Here is a 26,921-nt window from a genome sequence, read left to right on the forward strand (position 1 = left end):
TAGATTCATTGAGGCTACAGAATTTACAGGTGGCCAGGGAGTTGACTGAACATATGGTTGGAAGTGAGGACTGTAGATGCTGGAGATCAGAGTCGAGGGTGTGGTGCTGGCAAAGCACAGCTGGTCAGGCAGCACCCGAGGAGCAGGAAAATGAGGCCTCATTCCTGATGAAGGGCTTTTGCCTGCTCCTCGGATGCTGCCTGACCTGCTCTGCTTCCCCAGCGCCACACTCTGAACCTCTGGTTACTCAGAAAGCCTGCCACACCTGATATTCCCAAGCAATATCCAATCAAGATACTGACCAGGCTTAAGTCTGCTTAGATTCCAGGATCAGATGGAGCTTGGTGCATTCAGACTAGCGTGGCTGTCGTCAAAGATTGCATGATTAACAGTCCAACATTTGCATGCTAACTGCGTGGGTATGTCAGGTTGGATCACATGCTCAATCTCTCGTCACAGAGTCATAGAGATGTGCAGCACAGAAACCAACCCTTTGTTCCAACTTGTCCATGCTGACCAGCTATCCTAACCTAATCTAATCCTGTTTGGCCCATATCCCGCTAAACCCCTCCTGTTCATATACCCACCCAGATGCCTTTTAAATGTTGTAATTGTACCCATCTCCATCACTTCCTCTGGCAGCTCATTCCATACACGCATCACCCTCTGCGTGAAAAAGTTGTCCCTCATGTCCCTTTTAAAACTTTCTTCTTTCACCTTAAACCCATGCCCTCTAGCTTTGGACTCCCCTACCCTGGGGAAAATGCCTTGACTATTCACCCTATCCATGCCCCTCCTGATTTTATAAACCTCTATGAGGTTACCCCTCAGCCCCTGACACACCGGGCAAAATATCCCCAGTCAATTCAGCCTCTCCCTGTAGCTCAAACCCTCCAACCCTGGCAACATCCTTGTAAGTCTTTTCTGAACCCTTTCAAGTTTCACAACATCCTTCCTACAGCAGGGAGACCAGAATTGAATGCAGTATTCCACAAGTGGCCTAATCAATGTCCTGTACAGCTGCAATATGACCAAGAGGGAACTTGAGCCCACAACCCACAGCCCACAGCCTTCTGACTTTTAGAAGAACCCAAGCCTTTGAACCATCTTAGGAAGAAACACCAGGTGGTGTGATGGGGTTCAAAGGCAAGTTCCTGGATGTTGTGGTTCTGTTCGCCGATGAGTGCCATTCATCCACAGACTCTATCAACAAACACATCGACCTGGACCCAATATACCGGCCACTACAGCGGACAGCTCGAACTAACAACCGGAAGCGGCAGAGACAGGCCACTATAAATGCCGGAGGAAACAGCCGAAGCGCTTCACAGGAGGCTCCCAAGCACTAAGGATGTCACCTAGACAGGGGACGAAACGTTTGCAAGACAAATTCCCAGCTCGGCGAACAGAACCACAACAACAAGCACCCGAGCTACAAATCTTCTCCCAAACTTTGAGCAAGTTCCTAGAACATGAGCGTTGGCCTTTGAATGACTAGTTCAGTCATATTGCCATAATGCCAATAGCTCCTCTGGGAAATAACTTTGAATCAATGTGTTTGGAGATGTTATGACACAGCTCCACAGCAAGTGAGATTTGAACCTAGACTCTTTAATCCAGAGGTAAGGACTCTACCGATGCACCACAAGGGCCCCTTTCTCTTCCTTTCTATAACTTGCTCTTTGCAAGGTTTGTGAAGGTTTGTAGCTCAGGTTGTGGTTTAGGGTGTAGGTTTGCTCGCCGAGCTGTAGGTTTGATATCCAGACGTTTCATTACCTGGCTAGGTAACATCATCAGTGGCGACCTCCAAGTGAAGCGAAGCTGTTGTCTCCTGCTTTCTATTTATATCTTTCTCCTGGATGGAGTTCCTGGGGTTTGTGGTGATGTCATTTCCTGTTTGTTTTCTCAGGGGTTGATAGATGGTATCTAGATCTATGTGTTTGTTTATGGCGTTGTGGTTGGAGTGCCAGGCCTCTAGGAATTCTCTGGCATGTCTTTGCTTAGCCTGTCCCAGGATAGATGTGTTGTCCCAGTCGAAATGGTAGTTTTTTTCCTCCGTGTGTAGGGCTACGAGGGAGAGAGGGTCGTGTCTTTTTGTGGCGAGCTGGTGTTCGTGTATCCTGGTGGCTAACTTTCTTCCTGTTTGTCCTACGTAGTGTTTGTGGCAGTCCTTGCATGGAATCTTGTAGATAACGTTGGTTTTGTCCATGGGTTGTACTGGGTCTTTTTAAGTTTGTTAGATTTTGTTTGGGAGTGTTGGTTTGTGTGCTACTAGGATTCCGAGGGGTCTTAGTAGCCTGGCTGTCATTTCTGAAACTTCTTTGATGTATGGTAAGGTGGTTAGGGTTTCTGGCTGTGTTTGGTCTGCTTGTCGTGGTTTGTTCTTGACGAATCTGAGGACTATATTTTTTGAGAATTCCTAGAGGCCTGGCACTCCATCCACAGCACCATAAACAAACACATAGATCTAGATACCATCTACCAACCCCTCAGAAAATGAACAGGAAATGACATCACCACAAACCTCAGGAACCCCATCCGGACAAACATATAAATAGAAAGCAGGAGACAACAGCTTCGCTTCACTTCTTGAATACGTTGTATAGGTGGTTCTCCTCTGTTTTCCGAAGTCTGTCTGTGCTGCAGTGTGTGGTGGCTCGTTGGAATAGTGTTCTGATACAGCATCGTTTGTGTGCGTTGGGACGGTGATGTCCAGGAATGTGAGTTTGAAAGAAAAGGACAGTTGAAGATTGGGAGCATGGGGCTGAAGTGCAATGAAAAATGTAACCAACTGGAAGGCAGGAAACCTGAAGACATGTCAGAACTATTTACTTGAGCAGTTGAAACAGTGCAGCATACAAGACTATAGGCCAAATGCTGGATAATGAGGTTAGATTATATGGAATTTTGTTGTTCAGTGTGGACATGATTAATTCTTTCCAAGAAGCCTATGACTCTAAAAGCCTACAACAGGAATTGTAAACATGGTGCATGAATTCCTCAAAGCCGCAAAGATTACAGGCGGCCTGGGAGTCTGAGTTAACCTGTAGCTGCATGGGACTGCTGCAAAAAACATTGTGTATCCCAGGTTCTTGATGGTAAGGGTGGGAGTACTCCCATATAGAGAGTTGTTCGCTGGGAGCTCTGTTGCTGCTGGATGCCAGGGGGTGTCGGAATGGTGGATGGACTTAAGGTAGTGATGGAAGCAAACCAGCAGCAGCCTGGCCTAGTCACTGCTGACCAGAAGGACCCAGAGAGATCTTTCTCAAGTTGGTTGAAATTATGAGACTGTGGGGAGGTTTCAATACATGGGCTGAGGTGAAATTCCACCCAAATGGGAGTCAGCTCAAACAGAAACCCACCATGTACTTAAGCCACATTGATACCACAAATATGGCACTGAATGACATAGCGTCGGATGATGTGGAGTCTGTGTGGGTGGAATTGAGGAACCACAAAGGCAAAAAAACCATAATGGGAGTTATGTACAGACCTCCTTACAGTGGTCAGGACCAGGGGCGCAACATGTACCAGGAAATAGAGAAGGCATGTCAGAAAGGCAAGGTCACAGTGATCATGGGAGACTTCAGTATGCAGGTGGACTGGGTAAATAAGGTTGCCAGTGGATCCAAAGAAAGGGAATTCATGGAATGCTTACAGGATGGCTTTTTGGAACAGCTTGTCATGGAGCCCACAAGGGAGCAGGCTCTTCTGGACCTAGTGCTATGTAATGAACCAGACTTTATAAAGGATCTTAAAGTAAGGGAACACTTAGGAAGCAGTGATCATAATATGAAAGAGAGAAGGCAAAATCGGATGTAATGGTGTTACAGTTAAATAAAGGTGATTATGAAGGCATGAGAGAGGAACTGACAAAAATAGACTGGAAGCAGAGGCTTGTGGGGAAGACAGTAGAGCAAAAATGGCAGGAGTTTGTGGGTATAATTGAGGACACTGTACAGAGGTTCATCCCCAAGAAAAGAAGGATTATCCAGGGAGATTAGACAGCCATGGCTGACAAAGGAAGTCAGGAAATCTATCAAAGAAAAAGAGAGAGCCTATAAAGTGGCCAAGAGCACTGGGAAATCAGAAGATTGGGAAGGCTACAAAAACAAAAAGAGGATAACAAAGAGAGAAAGAAGGAAGGAGAGGATCAAATGTGAAGGTAGGCTAGCCAGTAATATTAGAAATGATAGTAAAAGTTTCTTTCAATACATAAGAAACAAACGACAGGCAAGAGTAGACATTGGGCCACTTCAAACTGATGCTGGAAGCCTAGTGATGGGAGATAAGGAAATAGCAGGAGAACTTAACAAGTACTTTGCATCAGTCTTCACAGTGGAAGACATGAGTAATATCCCAACAATTAAAGGGAGTCAGGGGGCTGAGTTGAGTAAGGTTGCCATTACAAAAGATAAAGTGCTAGAAAAGCTGAAAGGTCTTAAAATTGATAAATCTCCTGGTCCCGATGGGCAACATCCTAGAGTTCTGAGGGAGGTGGCTGAGGAAATAGTGGAGGCGTTGGTTGAGATCTTTCAAAAGTCACTGGAGTCAGGGAAAGTCCCGGATAATTGGAAGATTGCTGTTGTAATCGCCTTGTTCAAGAAAGGATCAAGACAAAAGATGGAAAATCATAGGCCAATTAGCCTAACCTCGGTTGCTGGTAAAATTCTAGAATCCATCGTTAAGGATGAAGTTTCTAAATTCTTGGAAGAGCAGGGTCGGATTAGAACAAGTCAACATGGACTTAGTAAGGGAAGTCGTGCCTGACAAACCTGTTGGAATTTTTTGAAGAGGTAACAAGTAGGTTAGACCAGGGAAACCCAGTGGATGTGGTCTATCTAGACTTCCAAAAGGCCTTTGATAAAGTGCCACACGGGAGGCTGCTGAGCAAGGTGAGGGCCCATGGTGTTCGAGGTGAGCTACTGGTATGGATTGAGGATTGGCTGTCTGACAGAAGGCAGAGAGTTGGGATAAAAGGTTCTTTTTCGGAATGGCAGCCGGTGACGAGCGGTGTCCCGCAGGGTTCAGTGTTGGGGCCACAGCTGTTCACATTATATATTAATGATCTGGATGAAGGGACTGGGGGCATTCTAGTGAAGTTTGCCGATGATACGAAGTTAGGTGGACAGGCAGGTAGTACTGAGGAAGTGGGGAGGCTGCAGAAGGATCTAGACAGTTTGGAAGAGTGGTCCAGGAAATGGCTGATGGAATTCAATGTGAACAAATGCGAGGTCTTGCACTTTGGCAAAAAGAATACAAGCATGGACAACTTTCTAAATGGTGAGAAAATTCGTAAAGCCAAAGTACAAAGGGATCTGGGAGTGCTAGTTGAGGATTGTCTAAAGGTCAACATGCAGGTTGAGTCCGTGATTAAGAAAGCGAATGCAATGTTGTCTCTTATCTCAAGAGGGTTGGAATATAAAAGCAGAGATGTACTACTAAGACTTTATAAAGCTCTGGTTTGGCCCCATTTGGAGTACTGTGTCCAGTTTTGGTCCCCACACCTCAGGAAGGACATACTGGCACTGGAACGTGTCCAGCGGAGAGTCACACGGATGATCCCTGGAATGGTAGGTCTAACATATGAGGAACGGCTGAGGATCCTGGGATTGTATTCATTGGAGTTTAGAAGATTAAGGGGAGACTTAATAGAGACGTACAAGATAATACATGGCTTGGAAAGGGTGGATGCTAGGAAATTGTTTCCGTTAGGTGAGGAGACTAGGACCCGTGGACACAACCTTAGAATTAGAGGGGGTAAATTCAGAACAGAAATGCGGAGACATTTCTTCAGCCAGAGAGTGGTGGGCCTGTGGAATTCATTGCTGCGGAGTGCAGTGGAGGCTGGGATGCTAAATGTCTTCAAGGCAGAGATTGATAAATTCTTGATGTCACAAGGAATTAAGGCTACGGGGAGAATGCGGGTAAGTGGAGTTGAAATGCCCATCAGCCATGATTGAATGGTGGAGTGGACTCGATGGGCCGAATGGCCTTACTTCCACTCCTATGTCTTATGGTCTTAAATAATCATGATCAACCCTGTCGAGTGTTTTCATCTGATCAAGAGATAAGAGATAGCTAACAGATCAGTCCCTTGGGAAACACTCGGAAAGAACATCACTTATGGTCTTGCCAGGTTTAGTGTAGGACTGGTTGGGTGGATCATTTGATCTGACATGGTGCCAAGATGAGAAGACAATGCCCTGACAAAAGATTTTGCAGTTTGTGTTGAGGAGGGAGACTGGGCACCAGTTTTTCAGAAGATGGTGATTGTCCCTCTTTGGCAGCAGAGCTCCAACAATTGTGCCAAGAGAAGGGGGCATCTCCCTTGTCACTAAACATTCCTCTTGGACTTATGGGTAACCAGTCCCTAGCACAATGCAGTTGAATTGATGGCTTTTGAAAACCAGCCAAGCATTCAAAACAAAAACGTCCAGTGACAATGCCTGAAACTGAAAAGATGAGTGTCTCATTTCCACTTGAAACCTATCTCGATTAATAGGTAAGAAGTGGGTGCAAACTTTATTTTGAACTTACAAAATGAAGACTTTTTTAACAACAAGAATTGTCAGTTAATTTAACTCAGTACAAAACATGACAGCAGTGGGTGACCAGACATTTTTTACATTTTTTAATGCAAAATTGTACTTGTGACAATTGGAAAAGATCTGTAATGCATGACAACAGTTAGACAATACAATTAACTTACCTTTGAAAGACATCCCTAAGATGAATCATTGAATTAAATATCTACATCAGGAATAGGAACGGTGAAATCACAATGCTGGGGGTAGATTACAGGCCTCCTAACAGCCAGTGGGAGATAGAGGAGAGAATATGTGGACAGATTCTGGAAGATGTCAAAACAGCAGAATTGTTGTGATGGGTAATTTTTAACTTCTCCTGTTTTGACTGGGACTCACCTTGTGCTCGGGGCCTGGATGGGGCAGAATTTGTAAGGACCATTCAGGAGGGTTTCTTGACACAGTATGTAATCAGTCTAACCAGGGGAAGGAGTTACACTGGACCTAGTTTTGGGACATGAGCCCAGCCAGGTGAGTGAAGTTTCAGTGGGGAAGCATTTCGGGAGTAGTGACCATAATACTATGAGTTTGAAGTTACTCAAGGAAAGGGATAACAGTCCCCGGGCGAAGGTATTAAACAGGGGGAAGGTGGAGTACAACAATATTAGGCTGAAACTGGAGAGTGTTGAGTGGAGGCGGCTGTTTGAGGGTAAATCCACTTTGGACGTGTGGGATTTTTTCAAATGGTGGTTGCCTGCTCCTCCTGCAGAATGTGGCAGGTGGGAGACATGGCACACATCTCCACTGGCGACATCTGTGGGAAGTGCACCCAATTTCAGATCCTTGAAAACCGTGTTAGGGAATTGGAGCTGGAGCTGGATGAACTATGGATCATTCGGGAGGCTGAGGGGGTAATTGAGAGGAGTTACTGGGAGTTGGTCACTCCTAAGGCTCAGGACAAGGATAAATGGGTTACAGTTAGGGGGAGGAAAGGGGACAGACAGACAGACAGAGATCCCCTGTGGACATTTCCTTCAGCAATAAGTATGCCGTTTTGGATACTGCTGGGGGGGGTGACCGACCAGAGGAAAGCCATAGCAGTCAGTTCCTCTGGCACTGAGCCTGAGACTGTGGCAAAGAAGGGAAGGGGGCAGAATAGAAAAGTACTCGTGTTAGGGGACTCGATAGTTAGGGGAATCGACGGGAGATTTTGTGGTCAGGATTGGGATTCCCGGAAGGTATGTTGCCTCCCTGGTGCCAGGGTCCGGGACGTCTCCGATCGGGTGTATAAGGTTCTAAAAGGGGAGGGCAAACAGCCAGAAATCTTGTTACATATTGGCACTAATGATACAGCCAGGAAAAGGATCGAGGATATAAAAAGTGATTTCAGGGAGTTAGGATGGAAGCTGCAAAGCAGGACGAACAGCGTAGTGTTCTCTAGTTTACTACCGGTGCATACATGAGGATCAATGGTTGGCACAACATCGTGGGCTGAAGGGCCTGTTCTGTACTGTACTGTTCTATGTTCAATGTTCTATGAGGGTTCAGGAGTGACACATTCCTGAGAGAATGAAGGATTGGTATGGCAAGTCTCGGGAACCTTGGCTGAGCTGGGATGTTATGACTTTGACCAAAAAGGGAATCATACATAAGTTCCAGGAAGCTTGAAACTGACAAAGCCCTTGAAGTAGATCAGGAAAATAGGAAAGAACTTAAGCCAGGAATTAGAAGAACTAAAAGGGATATATAGCAAAAGGGTAGCCAGGGAAAGGGTTGGCCCACTCAAGGATAAAGGAGGGAATCTACATGTGGAGGCAGAAGAGGTAGATGAGGTCTTAAATGAATACTTTGTATCGGCATTCACCAATCAGAAGGAATTGGTGGAGGATGATCTCAGGGAAGGGAGTATTGAAATTCTAAGTCAAGTTGCTATTAAAAAGGAAAGTTTTAAGATAGGTAAGTTCCAGGTCCTGATGGGATCTATCCCAGAATAGTGAGGGAGGCAAGAGAACAATTTGCTGAAGCGTTAGCCTTTGGCCATGGGTGAAGTCCCAGAGTACTGGAGAATAGATGATGTTGTCCCATTGTTTAAAACTGGTAACAGGGATAATCCAGGAAATTACAGGCCTGGGAACCTCACATCAATGGCAGGGGAATTATTGGAAAATAATCTCAGGAACAAGATCTATAAGCATTTAGAAGCAAATGGACTAATTAGCGATAAACAGCATGATTTTGTGCGGGAGAAGTCATGCTTCAAATTGATCGGATTTTTTGAGAAGGTGAGGAAGATGATTAATGAGGGAAAAGTGGTTAATGTTATTTACATGGACTTCAGTAAAGCTTTTGATAAGGTCCCTCATGGCAGATGGGTACAAAAGGTGAAGTCACGTAATATCAGGGAAGTGAAGATGGATACAGAACTGGCTTAGTCACAGGAGCCAGGGGGTAGTGGTGGAAGCATGCCTTTTGGAATGGAGAGCTGTGACTAGTGGTGTTCAACAGGGGTCAGTGCTGGGACTTCTGCTGTGCCCGATCTACCTAAATGATTTGGAGGAAAACTTAACTGGTCTAATTAGTAAGCTTGCAGTTGATATAAAGATGAATGGAGTTGTGGTCAGTGAGGAGGATTGTCAGAGGATAGAGCAGGACACAGATCAGTTAGAGGCATGGGCAGAAAAACGGCAGATGGAGTTTAATCCAGACAACTGTGAAATGATGCATTTTGGAAGGTCAAGTACAGACAGAAATTATACAAAGAGAGGTAGAACTCTTAGAAGTATTAATATGCAGAGGGATCTGGGTGTGCAGGTCGACAGATCACTGAAGGTGGCAGCACAGGTAGATCAGGTGGTTAAAAAAAGGGCTATGGCATGTTTACCTTCATTGAAAAGGGGCATTGAGTATCAGGGTAGACAAGTTATACTGCAGCTTTGTAGAACTTTAGTTAGGCCACACTTGGAAAATTGCGTACCGTTCTGGTTGCCGCACTATCAGAAAGATGTGGATGTTTTGGAAAGGGTACAGAAAAGGTTTACCAGGATGTTGCCTGGTATGGGGGATTTTAGCCAAGAAGAAAGGTTGGATAGACTGGGTTGGTTTTCACCAGAATGGAGGAGGTTGAGGGGTGACCTGACAGACATTTATCAGAGTGTGAATGACATGGAGAGAGTGGAATGTATGAGGCATTTTCACAGGGTGGAGGGGTTGATTAATAGGGGAACACAGGTTCAAGGTGTGGCTGGGGGTAGGGGGGCAGTTTAAAGGAGATGTGTGAGGCATGTTTTTCATACAAAAGGTGGTGAGTGCCTGGAATACACTGCCAGTGGAGGTGGTGGAAGCAGAAACAATACCAGCATTCAAGAAGCACCTGGATGAATACACGAATAGGAAGGGAATAGAGTGATATGGATCCTGTAAGTGAAGACAGTTTTAGTATGGAAGGGCAGAATGTGTTGGTGCAGGCTTGGAGGGCCGAAGGGGCCTGTTTTACCAAACCCAATTCTTGACTTGGAGATGCCGGTGTTGGACTGGGGTGCATAAAGTTAAAAATCACACAACACCCAAGTTATAGTCCAACAGGTTTGTTTGGAAGCACTAGCTTTCGGAGTGCTGCTCCTTTATCAGGAGGTTGTACACTGTGTGTGATTCTTAACCAACCCCAATTCAACAGTATAAACTAAAGAGGGCTCCCCTAAAAGATGCGCAGGAGTAGAGGCACCTGGATGTATGTGTGCATTGTTATTAATAGAGGGATTGAATACAAGAATAAGGAGATTATGCTGAAGCTATGTAACACACTAAGTGGAGCTCAGCTGGAACATTGTGTACAGTTTGAGGAATCACATTTCTAGAGGTAAATGAACACATTGGAGAGAGAGCAGAAGGAGGCTTCCCTGGTTAAGAATCTTCAATCATATTGAAGACATTGGAACTATTTACCTTGCAGGAGCAAGCTGGTGGGAATTAGTTTAGTTTGGGATTATGTTTGGCATAGTTTGGTTGGACTGAAGTGTCTGTTTCCGTGCTGTATGACTCTATGACTCTGAATCTGTAGAAAGAGGAAGGCTGAGAAGAGATTTTAAAGCAATGTGGAAAAGGAATCAATGTGAAGTGAGAAGGAACTTTTTTACTCAGGGAGCAGTTAGAGTCTGGAATGTACTGCCTGAAAGTATGGCAGAGGCAGGTTCAGTTCTGTCATTCAAGAGGGCTTTATGCTGTTTGGAGATTATTACTTAAAGATAAGTAATGTGCAGGGTTAAGGGCAAGGACAGGAGGATGACAATAAATCATGATACTGATACAGAGAGCTAACATGATGGGCTGAATGGTCTTCTTAAACACTGTGACATTTCTCTGATTCTGTGAACACACACAATAGCAGATAGGAAGAAACATAATAAGCCTGCAGCTTTCACAATGGATACCTCGGAAGGTTTTCCACACAAAAGTGGTCTGGGGTCAGGAAGGCACACACAAAAAAAAAGTTATTCATCAAAACAAAAGCTAAGTGCAAAGTTTTGTGATATAATTTGCACCTTTATTGGGAGCTGTACATTTGCCCCATAGAACAACAAAGCAAGGAAGCTATGATGAACATCTGCATAACACTGGTTCAGATTAGAATCCCTACAATGTGGAAATAGGCCCTTCGGCCTAACAACTCCACACAGACCCTCTGAAAAGAAACTCAACCAGATCCATTCCCTTACATTTACCCCTGACGAATGCAACCAACCTACACATCGCTGAAGACTATGGATAATTTAGCACGGCCAATTCACCTGACCTGCACATCTTTGGACAGTGGGAGGAAACCGGAGCACCCGGAGGAAACCCACGCAGACACAGGGAGAACGTGCAAACTCCACACAGAGAGTCACCTGAGGCTGGAGTCAAACCTGGGTCCCTGGCACTGCGGGTTAGTGGTTAGCACTGCTGCCTCAATGCACCAGGATCTCAGGTTCGATTCCAGTCTCGGGCAACTAACTGTGTGGAGTTCGCACATTCCCTGTGTCTGTGTGGGTTTCCTCCGGGTGCTCTGGTTTCCTCCCACAGTCCAAAGATGTGCAGGTCAGGTGAATTGGCCATGCTAAATTGCCCGTAGTGTTAGGTGCATTAGTCAGGGGTAAATATGGGGAATGAGTTTGGGTGGGTTACTCTTTGGAGGGTGGGTGGACTTGTTGGGCCAAATGGCCTGTTTCCACACATAGAGAACCTAATCTGATCTAAGCATACACTGGTTCAGCCTTGACTGAAGGACAGTGTCCAATTCAGAGCAAACTCATGACAACACTGCAGAAGGTGCAGTAAAGATTAGTGAGCGTTCCAGAGAGGAGAGACTTTAACTGTGGATCAAAGAGTTGGAAGGCAATTTCAAAGTCATGAAAGTTTTGTACAGGACAGACAGACAGACGTTGTTCCATTGGCAAGAGGGTGAAGAACAAGATGACGTGATTTAAGATAATACGCAAAAGAGCCAGAGGTTCCTTGAGGACAATTATTTTTAGACAGTGAGTGGTCAGGATCTGGAATGCATCGCTTGCAAACATAGTGAAGGCAGATTCAATCAAGGCTTTCCAAAGAGAATTAGATAATTACCTAAATATGAACATTTGAGGGGCAACAGAATATAGGCAGGTGTTGAGTCTCCACAGAGAGTTCGACAGCTATAAAAGGCTTCCAGAACTGTTACATTTCTCTGATTCCTATGTAACGTTAAAATCAAAGCATTTCTTTGATAAAGTATGACGCAAAAATAATTGTAGGTGGGTGGAGTCTAAATTTGACAGCTATTGCCAGATAGAAACTAGTCAACTGCAAATTTCTACGCTCTTGGCATCAGTCTAATTTTGTTTTCAGTATTTATAGTAGGCTGAAGTTGAGTGAGTTCAATCACTTTTCTGGTCTATAACTTCTTGTACATCATGTTTGGTGTCATTGAATTTAGCCCAGTAGATGCAGTGAAGTTCTGTCCTGACGTGAAAACGGATAAGATAGGGATAAGACTTGTGGAAAACGTTTCCACACACTTTTATACAGATAACAATATCAGGCAATTAAAGCATTGTCACATATTTCAAATGTTCAGTGACATTCTTACAACTCAATGGAGCATAGCCAGATCTGTTAGCTGACCAACACTTATTGATAAGAGGTGCAAAGCTAAGCTGAAAGTGCAACTTATCAGTGGCTGACTCTTCACAGACTGTAGGCTGCAGGGAACTGAGAGGGAGTCTGAATACTCAGTGTCTGCAAATTGTCACTAATTTTTAGGAAGAGGACGACATCTTTCTGTGTGAAGTATGCCATGTAAGAATAACTCCTTATTTGTAATGTTGGGGATTGGGAAAGGCATTACCGCATTGAATACTTCTTCACTATCAGTGCTTATTGCCAAAAAAATACTTTTCACCATTAAGTACATTGAATTTCTGCTTGTCCTGGATGGTCACACAATACTTTCCACAACCTTCAGAATGCTGTCAGGATGAAGGTGAATGGCAGAATCATTGGACTGGACATTCCAGCCTGTGTTGGGGAAGGATTGCCTCCCTGGAAATGTTGACTCTTACCTCTGCAAATCCAGCCTGCGCTACAAGACATTGAGTGGCCAAATAACTGTTGTAATGTGGCTTCTTGGCCCGTATTAGTGAAGTAGGGACCGCCCAACGACATTGTTGCAAAGAGGACTCGTGGTTGGGCATGAGCCAACAGCTAATCCAACTGTTTAATTAAAACAAAGCATGGCGAAGGCCGCAGGTTGGTGTCAATGTGATGGGATTTCTGCCCAGTGCTCTGAATGTCAAAGTGAAGAAATTCAGTGAAGTGTGGGTTAACAGTGGGAGTAACTATGACCCTCTTTAAACAACCCTGAACTTACATTGTTATCTGTGGTTGTCTGACATTTTTGGGTTCTTACAACGTGTACGATTGTATAGTTGCTGTAAGTGATGTAATAGATATATAAAGACTCTTCATTTCCTATGTACAGACTTGTATTTTAATGTGTTTTCCCAATCCACCTCGGCCAATTGGTGCCTCATGCCTTCATAATTTCCCTTATTCAGATTGAATGATCTTACTTTCAAACATAATGTAAAAGTTATCATATTGTGCTCATTCATCCTAAAGTTTATTTTAATTAATCTTTTCCTTGTCAGAACACTTGATCTTGTGGCTTTAAGAGGTGTATCTTAACCTTTTTTTTATGAAGAAAGGTTGGGACAGGGAGCTGATTGGTCTACTCAAAGCCAATAGAGTATACAGCTATTGAGGCCTTGGGTGGTGTTTTAAAAATTGAAACAATAGAAGCAGCCTGAATGGGTGGGGTCAAGCTCCCACTGAACCAGGATTTTTAATTTTAGATTTCTGCAGTTACTGGGGTCTTGAAGCTGGATCTGGAAGCCCTTATTCCTCTGCTACAGCTAAAAGCTGGGATTCTCTTCCCACTGCTAGATTTCGATTGGGAAATCTATTTTCTAAATTTGCCTTTGCCAAAGGTATGTTTATGGGATGTTATTATATTGGAACAGTCATTTAGTAATAGTTAATGTATATATAATTAATATATATACATTCCTAATCCCCTGAAATCTGCCTTCAGGACCCGATCCCTTTTCCTAATTCTGGAACTGGTACCAGTATGGTCTATGACTATTGATTGATTCCCTCCACATGAAGATTGTCCTGGAGCTAGTCTGTGACATCCTTGACTCTGTCTCCAGGGGTGCAATGCCCTATCCTGGAGTCAAGTTTACATTCACAGGAACACCTGACTGATACTTGGACTATGAAGTCCCCTATAACTATTGTTGTTTCACTCTTCCTCCTCCCCCTCCTTTGTATAGCCATGGTGCCATGGGCTTGGCACTAGCTGCACTTTCCTGAGAAATCATCTTCCTCAGCAGATGGAAAATTGCTAAGCAAGTTAGATAGACTTAAGAGATTCTTGCATGACCTGCCTGGTTTCCTTTGACTGTATGGTAGTCTCCCATTCCCTCTCTGCCTGTACATTTCTAATCTGTGGTGTGACCACCTCCCCATATGCATTATTCTCTAGTCTTCTGCCTTGCAGATGCTGAATATTGCAGTTCAAGTTCAAATAGCCAGTCATAGAGACATAGAGCTGTACTGCACAGAAACAGACTCTTCGGTCCAACTCGTTCATGCTGACCAGATATCCTAACCTAATCTAGTCCCATTTGCCAGCATTTGGCCCATATCCCTCCAAACCTTTCTATTCATATACCCATCCAGATGTCTCTTAAATGTTACAACTGTACCAGCCTCCACCACTTCCTATGGCAGCCACTATCCTCTTGATCCCCTCCCTTTCCTCGATCCCCTGCAATTTGTCTACCAATGTAACAGGTCCACACTGGATGCCATCTCCCTAGCCTTGCACTCATCCCTGGAACATCTGGACAACAAGGACACCCACATCAGACTGCAACTGATCAACTACAGTGCCACCTTCAATACCATAATACCCTCCAAACTAACCTCAAAGCTCAGAGACCTCAGTCCCAGCTCCACCCTCTGCAAGTGGATCCTCAGTTTCCGGACCCACAGACCACCATCAGTGAAGGTAGGCAACAGCATCTCCTCCGCAATAATCCCCAACACTGGTACTCCACAACCCCCTACTGTACTCCCTGTACACCTATGACTTTGTAGCCAAATCCTGAATGCACACTATCTATATCCACTGTGGAAGGACGGATGTCAAACATTGATGAGTCAGATACAGAAAGGAGATAGAGGGCTTGGAGTCATGCTGCAATGATAACAATCTCTCTCTTAATGTCGGCAAGACAAAATAACTGATCATTGTCCCCAGGAAGAAAGGAGGAGGAAACGCCCCCATCCACATTGACAGAGCTGAGGTTGACAGGGATGTGAGTGTCAAGGTCCTAGGAATAACAATGACCGACAACATGTCCGGGACTTCCCATGTAGATGCAACACTCAAGAAGGCCTCTTCTTCCGCAGGTGGCTTAGGAAGTTCGGCATTCCCATAAGGACCCTCACCAACTTTGACGGATGCACCATAGGAAGCATTCTATCTGGGTGCACAACAGCAAGTGCTCTGTCCTGGACTGTACAAAACCATGGAAGGTAGTGTGCACAGCCCAGACCCTCACAGAAGCCAACTCCTCACCCGTGGATTCCATTTATACTTTCCACTGCCAAGATGATCAAAGGCCCCTCCCACCGTGGTAACGCTCTCCTAGAGCCTCTTCCATCATGCAGGAGGTACAGAAGCTTGAAGACATGCACCAGCAGGTTCAGGAACAGCTTCTTCCCCGCTGTTATTAGACTGAGGAATGGACTCTCTGCAACTTCAAATAATGTTGACCTTGCTTTGCCTACCTCCTGTGCAGTGTAACCTGTACGCCTCACTCTGTCTGAGCACCCTGTGATCTACATGTCATTGCTTGCTCTGATCTGCCTGTACTGCTCGCAGACCAAGCTGTTCACTGTACTTAAGTACACATGACGACAATAAATCAAATCAAAAGCTCATTCCACACACACATCACCCTCCATGTGAAAAGGTTGCCCCTTTGGTGCCTTTAAAATCCTTCACCTCTCACCTTAAACCTATGATGTGCAGAAGCTGGTGTTGAACTGGGGTGGACAAAGTAAAAAAAAATCACACAACTCCAGGTTAGAGTCCAACTGATTTATTTGGAAGCACTAGCTTTCGGAGTGCTGCTTCGTCATCAGGTGGTTGTCTATTTACCTGATCCATGCCCCTCGTGATTTTATAAACTTCTACAGGGAAAATTTCCAGGGAAAATAGCCAGTCAATTCAGCCTCCTCCCTATAGCTCAAATCCTCCAACCCTGACAATATTCTTGTAAATCTTTTCTGAACCCTTTCAAGTTTCACAATATCCTTTCTGTAGGAGGGAGACCAGAATTGCACACAATATTCCAACACTGGCCTAACCAATGTCCTGTACAGCCGCAACATGACCTCCCAACTCCTATACTCAATGCACTGACCAAGAAAGGAAAGCATACCAAACACCTTCTTCACTATCCTATCTACCTGCGACTCTACTTTCAAGGAGCTATGAACCTGCACTCCAAGGTGTCTTTGTTCAGCAACACTCCCCAGGACCTTACCATTAAGTGTCTAAGTCCTGCCCTGATTTGCCTTTCCAAAATGCAGCACTGACGTCTAATTAAACTCCCTCACCATTACCACTCTATGGTTCTTACAGCTGACTGAGATCTCCTTGCAAATTTGTTTCTCAAATTTCTGCTGACAATTGGCGTGGGGCAGGGAGTGGGGGGCAGAGGGGGTCCATAGACCATCCCTTTTCTATTTCTCAGTTCCACCCAAATGACTTCCCGAGATGTTATAGATCAGTTACAGATATGGTTGGAGAAATGGCAGATGGAATTAAATCCGGGTGAGTATGAAGTGCTGCGCTTTGGGAGATCAATCATTCAAGAAAAGTGTACATTTATTGGCAGGACCCTGAACAGTATTGTTGTACAGAGGGATCTTGGTTTAAGTCAATAGTTCCCTGAAAGTGGCCATGCAAGTAAAGTCATAGAGTCATAGAGATGTACAGTATGGAAACAGACCCTTCGGTCCAACCCGTCCATGCCGACCTGATATCCCAACTCAATCTAGTCCCACCTACCAGCACCCGGCCCATATCCCTCCAAACCCTTCCTATTCAGATACCCATCCAAATGCCTCTTAAATGTTGCAATTGTACCAGCCTCCACCATATCCTCTGGCAGCTCATTCCATCCACGTACTACCCTCTGCGTGAAAACGTTGCCCCTTAGGTCTCTTTTATATCTTTCCCCTCTCACCCTAAACCTATGCCCTCTAGTTCTGGACTCCCCCATCTCAGGGAAAAGACTTTGTCTATTTATCCTATCCATGCCTCTCATAATTTTATAAACCTCTATAAGGTCACCCCTCAGCCTCCGACGTTCCAGGGAAAACAGTCCCAGCCTGTTCAGCCTCTCCCTGTAGCTCAAATATCCAACCCTGGCAACATCCTTGTAAATCTTTTCTGAACCCTTTCAAGTTTCACAACATCTTTCCGATAGGAAGGAGATCAGAATTGCATGCAATATTCCAACAGTGGCCTAACCAATGTCCTGTACAGCCGCAACATGACCTCCCAACTCCTGTACTCAATACTCTGACCAATAAAGGAAAGCATACCAAACGCCTTCTTCACTATCCTATCTATCTTTGACTCCACTTTCAAGGAGCTATAAACCTGCACTCCAAGGTCTCTTTGTTCAGCAACACTCCCTGGGACCTTACCATTAAGTGTATAAGTCCTGCTAAGATTTGCTTTCCCAAAATGCAGTACCTCGCATTTATCTGAATTAAACTCCATCTGCCACTTCTCAGCCCATTGGCCCATCTGGTCCAGATCCTATTGTAACCTGAGGTAATCCTCTTCGCTTTCCACTACACCTCTAATTTTGGTGTCATCTGCAAACTTACTAACTGTACCACTTATGTTCATATCCAAATTATTTATATAAATGACAAAAAGTAGAGGAACTAGCACCGATCCTTGTGGCACTCCACTGGTCACTCGCCTCCAGTCTGAAAAACAACCTCCACCACCACCCTCTGTCTTTTACCTTTGAGCCAGTTCTGTATCCAAATGGCTAGTTCTCCCTGTATTCCATGAGGTCTAACCTTGTTAATCAGTCTCCCATGGGGACCCTTGTCGAACACCTACTGAAGTCCATATAGATCATATCTACTGCTCTGCCTTCATCAATCTTTTTTGTTATTTCTTCAAAAAACTCAGTCATATTTGTGAGACATGATTTCCCACGCACAAAGCCATGTTGACTATCCCTAATCAGTCCTTGCCTTTCCAAATAAATGTACATCCTGTCCCTCAGGATTCCCTCCAACAACTTGCCCACCACCGACATCAGGCTCACCGGTCTATAGTTCCCTGGCTTGTCCTTACTGCCCTTCTTAAACAGTGACACCACGTTAGCCAACCTCCAGTCTTCCGGCACCTCACCTGTGACTATCGATGATACAAATATCTCAGCAAGAGGCCCAGCAATCACTTCTCTAGCTTCCCACAGAATTCTCAGGTACACCTGATCAGGTCCTGGGGATTTATCCACCTTTACCCGTTTCAAGACATCCAGCATTTCCTCCTCTGTAATATGGACATTTTGCAAGATGTCACCATCTATTTCCCTACAGACTATATCTTCCATATCCTTTTCCACAGTAAATACTGATGCAAAATATTCATTTAGTATCTCCCCCATTTTCTGTGGCTCCACACAAAGGCTGCCTTACTGATCTTTGAGGGGCCCTATTCTCTCCCTAGTTACCTTTTTGTCCTTAATATATTTGTAAAAACCCTTTGTATTCTCCTTAATTCTATTTGCCAAAGCTATCTCATGTCCCCGTTTTGCCGTCTTGATTTCCCTCTTAAGTATACTCCTACTGTCTTTATACTCTTCTAAGGATTCACTCAATCTATCCTGTCTATACCTGACATATGCTTCCTTCTTTATCTTCACCAAACCGTCAATTTCTTTAGTCATCCAGCATTCCCTATACCTACCAGCCTTCCCTTTCACCCTGACAGGAATATACTTTCTCTGGATTCTTGTTATCTCATTTCTGAAGGCTTCTCATTTTCCAGCCATCCCTTTACCTGCGAACATCTGCCTCCAATCAGCTTTCGAAAGTTCTAGCTTAATACCGTCAAAATTGACATTTCTCCAATTTAGAACTTCAACTTTTAGATCTGATCTATCCTTTTCCATCACTATTTTAAAACGAATAGAATTATAGTCGCTGGCCCCAAAGTACTCCCCCACTGACACCTCAGTCACCTGCTCTGCCTTATTTCCCAAGAGTAGGTCAAGTTTTGCAGCTCCTCTAGTAGGTACATCCACAAACTGAATCAGAAAATTGTCTTGTACACACTTAACAAATTCCTTTCCATCTAAACCGTTAACACTATGGCAGTCCCAGTCGATGTTTGGAAAGTTAAAATCCCCCACCATAACCACCCTATTATTCTTACAGATAGCTGAGATCTCCTTACAAGTTTGTTTCTCAATTTCCCTCTGACTATTAGGGGGTCTATAATACAATCCCAATAAGGTGATCATCACTTTATTATTTCTCAGTTCCACCCAAATAACTTCCCTGGATGTATTTCTGGGAATATCCTCCCTCAGCACAGCTGTAATGCTATCCCTTATCAAAAATGCCACTCCCCCTCCTCTCTTGCCTCCCTTTCTATCCTTCCTGTAGTGTTTGTATCCTGGAACATTAAGCTGCCAGTCCTGCCCATCCCTGAGTCATGTTTCTGTAATTGCTATGATATCCCAGTCCCATGTTCCTAACCATGCCCTGAGTTCATCTGCCTTCCCTGTTAGGCCCTTTGCATTGAAATAAATGCAGTTTAATTTATTAGTCCTACCTTGTCCCTGCCTGCCCTGACTGTTTGACTCACTTCTGTTCTCAGCTGTACCCGTCTCAGATCGATCTCTTTCCTCACTACCTCCCTGGGACCCACCCCCCCCCCCCCCCCCCCCCCCACCTTACTAGTTTAAATCCTCCCGAGCAGTTCTAGCAATTTTCCCTGACAGTATATTAGTCCCCTTCCAATTTAGGTGCAATCCATCCTTCTTGTACAGGTCACGTCTACCCCAAAAGAGATTCCAATGATCCAAAAATGTGAATCCTTCTCCCATACACCAGCTCCTCAGCCATGCATTCATCTGTTCTATCTTCCTATTCCTGCCCTCACTAGCTTGTTGCACTGGGAGTAATCCAGATATTACTACCCTTGAGGACCTCCTTTTTAAATTCCTGCCTAACTCTCTGTAATCTCCCTTCAGAGTCTCAACCTTTTCCCTTCCAATGTCGTTGGTTCCAATGTGGACAATGACCTCCTGCTGGCCCCTCTTCCCCGTGAGAACATTCTGTACCCTCTCTGAGACATCCTTGGTCCGGGCACCAGGGAAACAACACACCATTCTGCTTTTTCTCTGCTGGATTAGTTACATTTGGTGTCACGTTTGAAAGAACATTGTGGCTAGGTGCCTCTGGGCATTATATTGTTTGCTTCACAGAACCATGAGGGGAGAGGTTCCACACATGGCAAAAGATGTCAGTCAGAGGCAGATGAGGGGGCACAACACTTGGTATAGGCATGTGATGTTGAAAGGCATTGGGAAGGGGCACAGCCCATTGTCTGGTAATGTGCTGGCACAGTGTGGAGCTATCACAGTTTGTTTCTGTAGTAGGATGAGTGTGCTGGCATTCCACATAGTCAGTCCAAGTGATATTATTATAAGAGCACTCACAATGTAAGGGAGAAGAGCTAGGCAGGATTGGCTGCACTGGTCACCCTCATTCCTGTGGAGGAGGAAGTGTTGGAACTGTCAACAAATAAGTAGGGTCAGGCGAGACTGGAGAAGGCGATGGTATGGTGATCTTCCAAGGGAACATGATGTACTACTGAGAGTGCCAGAACTTAGCAGGGTCAAGGAGAGGGAGTATGATAACTGCTACAGTCAGAGGGTGACCCTGGTCTCGTTTGTAACGCTAGTAGTCCAAAACTTTGGCTATTTAAGATTGCTTGCATAATGCAATTTGAGGAATGTAAATACTGTGAGAGATCTTATTGTGATTTCAAATGTTGTGATTCCAGAATGTTCTGTGTTTAACCCGCCCTCCAGCTTTCTGTCTGTTACACATTAACCCAGCAAGGAGGGACCACATCCAAACTCTGAGACAGAACAGGAACCTTCCAAAAAAGCTACGGTTCAAACATTTCCTCGCCCCCAGCACCAGTGCAGAAATTGGCACCTTGGGTTCCCTGACTGGACACAGAGGATGCACAACTGGTAAAGCTCACACAGCTGCCAGGCAGAGAGAGAGAGAGAGATGGAGCTGGATTCTGGCAATCGGAGGAAGGCAGGAGTTGATCCAGATGCAGATCCCAATCAGATGATGAGCCTCTGAACTGAAAACAAAAATGCTGGAGATCACAGTGGGTCAGGCAGCATCCATGGAGAGATGGCAAGCTAACATTTCAAGTCGAGCTGACTCTTCATCAGAGCTTCAAGAGAGCTCTCTCTCAGATGCTGCCTGACCTGCTGTGATTTCTAGCAATGCTTGCTTTCAGTTCAGATTCCAGCGACTGCAGCAATTTGCTCCTGCAATGAGCATCTGATGTACAAAACAGCAAATACTGGATCACACTGAGAGGTGCGTGGAGATGTGGCAGAGTTATCAGAGCAATTGTGTGTTCTGTCAAGGCTTTTAGGGCTGTCCATCCTGACCCTTCGTCTTGTTTTCCGCCCAGTCTTTGGAACACTTTGCTCAACTCTGGCGATAGACGGACCTTCGCTGACTATGGAAACACTGATTAGGGTGTGTTCTGACCTGATGGCTCTGTGCTCAGAGGTACAGTGGAGACCAAGTGTGGAGACCCACAACCATCCCTCTCTGCAGAGCACGGAGATGCAAGCCTCCCCGTGGTGATAGTTGAGCAGATGATCCCATCTAGAAGCTCCTTCAAAGTGCTTCCAATGTTCCCTCCAGCACTAACCTCGCTTTCGTTGAGAAATCTGCCAATAGGTTCTCTAGTACTGCCTACTGCAAGCCTATGTTCACCAGTCAATGGAGACATTGGGATTGCTACAGTCCCACACTTACAAGATCCATTTTATTGACAATCTCATGAAGAGGGCCCTGGCCAGCTGCTTATTGTGTCAACGTAGTGCTGAGACAGGGCATATCGAAACTATCTTGTGTAAATACGGTTACCGTGATCACCTCACTGTATGTTGCAAACACCTGGGAAAGAGCTTCAAACCACAAAATGTGGACCGGAACGATGCCCTGTCTTACTCAAATTACTCTGGAAAGGTAAGGTGTCACAAACACTTCAATACAGACTCGTCTCATTTTACAGTGAACCTGTGAGTGGATTTCTCTATTACAGGACATCACACAAATGAGTTAGATGATACATTACATTCAGTGTCAATGAGATGACAGGTATGTAGGTCATTATGTCCTAGTGATTGGCAGACCATATCAAAGAACATATGTATATATCTCTTTTACTCTGCACATTTGCAAAGTGTAGCAGGCTCAACCAACCTTGTTTGTGAGCTTCAAAACCATGTTCAACATTGTCTGTAATTCTGCTATTTTTTAAATTCATTGAACATTTTTGACTGTGCTAAAAATGAAACTGGAAGCCAATTCAACACTTACAGTTAGCTGACTGTGTGTTCTGAGGTAGGGTCATCGAAACATTAAGTTTGATTTCTCTTCACGGATGCTGCCAGACCTGCTGAGCATTTCCAACAGCTTCTGTTTTTTGTTTCTGATTTACAGCATCCGTATTTCTTTAGACACTGACTATGTTTTATGTCGGCAAAAGAAACTTATACATATATCGCACCTCTTTCATTGGGAAAGGGGTCATAGATGACTGCCAATTTCTGCTGCATTCCCATGGCAACACACAAACCAAGCAGAGTCTATCTCTCTGCTCTGAGAATTACGATTGACAGTTAACTGATCCTGCTCTAACTCCATGCCAATGGTATTCCACCGAAACAACACAGTCTTCAAATGCTGTCGATAATTGGTGTTGCTTTCTTCACTGGGTTTCTTGTGTCTAGTCCTGCTGAGTGCAAAAGAAAAGGTTTTGACTTTGTATTTCCTTACTTTATGGTCGACACTACCATGCAATCTTTAGGAAAAAAAATTCCTCGTTCTTTCTGAATAATTTAGTAACATAATAACACCTTGGTTTCATTTTTGGAGCTTCCATTGATGTTTTCTATTTAGAAAAAACCAATATGTAATCATTAAAATTGATCAAGATCATGTATAAAAGTAAACGTAAGAGGAGTTTTAATTTAGAAGTGATGACTGTGCCAAATTAAGTGATGAAAATGCTTTTTTTTAAGATGTATTAATGTTCCAATGGTGTTTAAAGGTCTACATTCCAATGGTATTTATTGTGTTGAAGACAAATAATTCAGTTTGAAGTTTAATAGTGTCCAGAGGTTATTTAAACAATCTTCTCTGAGGATTTTCAGCAAAATTAAAAATGTAAACAATGTTTTAATGGTTTATTTGTGTTGTATTTCCATTCAAGCGTGTAGCTGCTATCCCAGCACATTTTTATCAAGAGTGTGGTGATCTCCAGCATTTGCAGTCCTCACTTTCTCCCAGTACATTTTATATCTCAATTATACAATGTTCTTGTATATTTATAAAACACAAGTTGATTTTTCGATACTTCACACTCAGGACGAATGAGTTGGAGTATTGATGCAGAGTGGATGGTTGGAGTGAGAATGAGGAAAGGGGTTGTCTCTGAGAGTTTTCCCTCTATTTCAGGTGGGTTTTATGGTCCCCAAGGGCTGGGTTGGCAGCCAGGTGGGTGTAGGCCATAGAATTGGGGCATGACCCCCATGGGCACCCAATCTCAGCGCTCTGCCTCTACTGCAGCTTTAACACTTACAGGTAGGAGCTGTCAGGAAGCCTCCTCGCATCTGGGTCAGTCAAGGGCCGTAAGTGAACAATTCATGGTCTCTTAAAGACCACGTCCTGACATCACTGGGACTTTACCTATAGTGAGGGAGGCTATTGTCAAATTTCCATCCTCATTGGTTGTTGCTGTATGTGCTCTTTGCCTTGAGGAGAATTATTGAAGGATTGCATGTGCATTCACATTTACGACTCTCCCTGGCACTTCGTGTAATTTGGATTTGCAAACTGCACGTGCCAAAATCAGTTTCTGCATTCATTACAATTTCTCCTCACCCTGGTAGCTTTGAACTACAACCCCCCTTCTTCCTGAGGTGGCTGAGGAAATTCAGCATGTCCAGAAGGAGTCTCACTGACTTTGACAGATGCCCCATAGAAAGCATCCTGTCCGGGTACATAACACCCAGGTATGGCAACTGCTGGGCACAGGACAGCAAGAAACTGCAGAAGGTGGTGAGCATAGCCCAGGCCATCACGGAAGCCAGCCTGTCATCCGTGGACTCCATTTACATTCTCGTTGTAATGGAAAGGCTGCCAACATCACCAAAGGCCAATCCCACCACGGTAACGCTCTCCTACAGCCTCTTCCATCAGGCAGGAGGTTCAGAAGCTTGAAGACATGCAACAGCAGGTTCAGGAACAGCTTCTTCCCCGCTGTTATTAGACTGAAGAATGGAGTCTATGCAACTTCAAATAACGTTGACCTTGCTTTGCCTACCTCCTGTGCAGTGTAACCTGTACGCCTCACTCTGTCTGAGCACCCTGTGATCTATCTATCGTTGCTTGCTCTGACCCGCCTCGCTGACCAAGCTGTTCACTGTACTTAGGTACACATGACTACAAGAAATCAAATAAAGAATGTTAAGCTGGAAATCCCACTTTTATGAGGGCATCATTCATTGTGTCAGTGGTTTCAAGGTTTCCTGGCTCCCTGTTGGCTGAGCATTCCTTTGTTGACAGGTTTAAAACTGTTCTCCCTCCTTTGCAGCCTCCCCCTTCTCTCCCTGCAGCTTCCCCCTTCTCTCCCTGCAGCTTCCCCCTTCTCTCCCTGCAGCCTCCCCCTTCTCTCCCTGCAGCTTCCCCCTTCTCTCCCTGCAGTCTCCTTTCTCCCCTTGCAGTCTACCTCCCTCCATCGTACAGTCTCTTTCCATTCACTATCTCCTTTAACCTCCTTCCCTCGCCCCTCCCCCCACCCCCTCTGGTAACGTCAATCACTTCCTATCCCATGAAGCCTCCTGGTCCAGCATTGCCACCCATCTTGCGCCCTCCATTTCCTCGCTCCCTTCAAGCTTCCTGCTTCTCTTAAACAGCTACTTTTCACAGCATCCTTTCCCCGTACACTCCTCTACCAACTTCCTTCTCACTCCACCCCATCTTGCACCCTCTTTCTCCCCTACGTTCCCTTGGAGCTTCTTTCTGCAAACCACCCACCACCCCCCAGATCTCTTTAACATCCATGTTCTACCTTGCCCGTTCTGCATTAAGGGGCAAGAAGTGCTAAGGGCTATGCTGAATTTGACAGTCCCAAGTTGGCTATGTTAAAGTGGCAGCGGTTCTTGTTTCAACAGGCTGCGAATTATGCTGGTGCCCCAGTGCATTGAGGAAACCCACCTTTTGTCTGTAAACCCTATCTGCTGGTTGTGTCCTTCAGTGACCTGCAGCACCCTATTGATCCACTGTCTCCTCTAGAACTGTAGGCCTGGCTGCTGTTACTGGTGGTCATCTTAGTCCTCATCTGAGGTTTGAGGTAACAGAGGCTAAAGTAACACACAAGCTGATCTGATGGATAGAATCTCGAAAACACAGATTAACTTTCCAAAGAATAGCTGACACAACTGAAGACCATTAGAGAAGAAGCAAGCCATTTCATCCGTCTCTACGATTCAATGAGATCATAGAACCTTTGCAGTGCAAAAGCAGGCCATTCAGCCCATCAAGTCTACACCAACCCTCTGAAGAGCAGCCCATGTCCCTCCCCGTAACCTTGCACTCCCTGTGGCCAATTCACCTAACCTGCACATCTTTTACACTGTGGGAGGAAACCCCCGCAGACACGGGGAGAACGTGCAAACTCCACACAGACAGTCGCCTGAGGCTGGAATCGAACCCGGGTCCCTGGTGCTGTGGGGCAGCAGTGCTAACCACTGAGCCACCCTGAAGTCATAGCTGATCTGATAGACCTCAACTCCATTTTCCTGCCTTTTCCCCATGACCCTTGATTCCCTTATTGGTTAAAACTCTATTTCAGAAGTCACCTGTCAGCAAAGGTATTGTGAAGGACCCTTTCACACAAGCTGGTTGGGAAATAGCAGTAGTGGGGGCTGAGGAGTTTATTTCCCCATCATGGCTTTAGCCTCCTTATCTTCTCACCTTGCAGTGATTGTGTGCCTGGGAAAGCCAAAAGAGAACCAAAGGTAAAGCACCAACAGCTCCGTTAACACTGCTCAAATTAAACATTTAACAATCCTGTTTCACCTGAGACCATTGTGGGGCGATGGTTCAACACATTGCAGTACAGTGGGGAAATCTGTGGAGCTGACTTTGTCCAATTTCCTGGTTTAAGAAGCAAACCCAAATTGAAAATAAGGCAGAGTTCCACGAAGCAGGATGTGGGCGTTTGTTTGAATTTCCCTGTGCCAGCTCTTTTACAAAGAAACATCCAATTAGTTTCATTGCCCAGCTTTTTCTCCAGAGCTTTGCAAATATTGCAAGTGAGATTGGATCTACTGCGCCCACCCTTTCAGTCAATGCAGGTCAACTCTCAGCATTCCCCCTCTCGCCCCTACTCAGACATTAGAAATTAGAACATTTATGTCTACCTTGTTG

Source organism: Chiloscyllium punctatum, chromosome 1 (assembly GCF_047496795.1).
Source record: "Chiloscyllium punctatum isolate Juve2018m chromosome 1, sChiPun1.3, whole genome shotgun sequence".
NCBI lineage: Eukaryota > Metazoa > Chordata > Chondrichthyes > Orectolobiformes > Hemiscylliidae > Chiloscyllium > Chiloscyllium punctatum.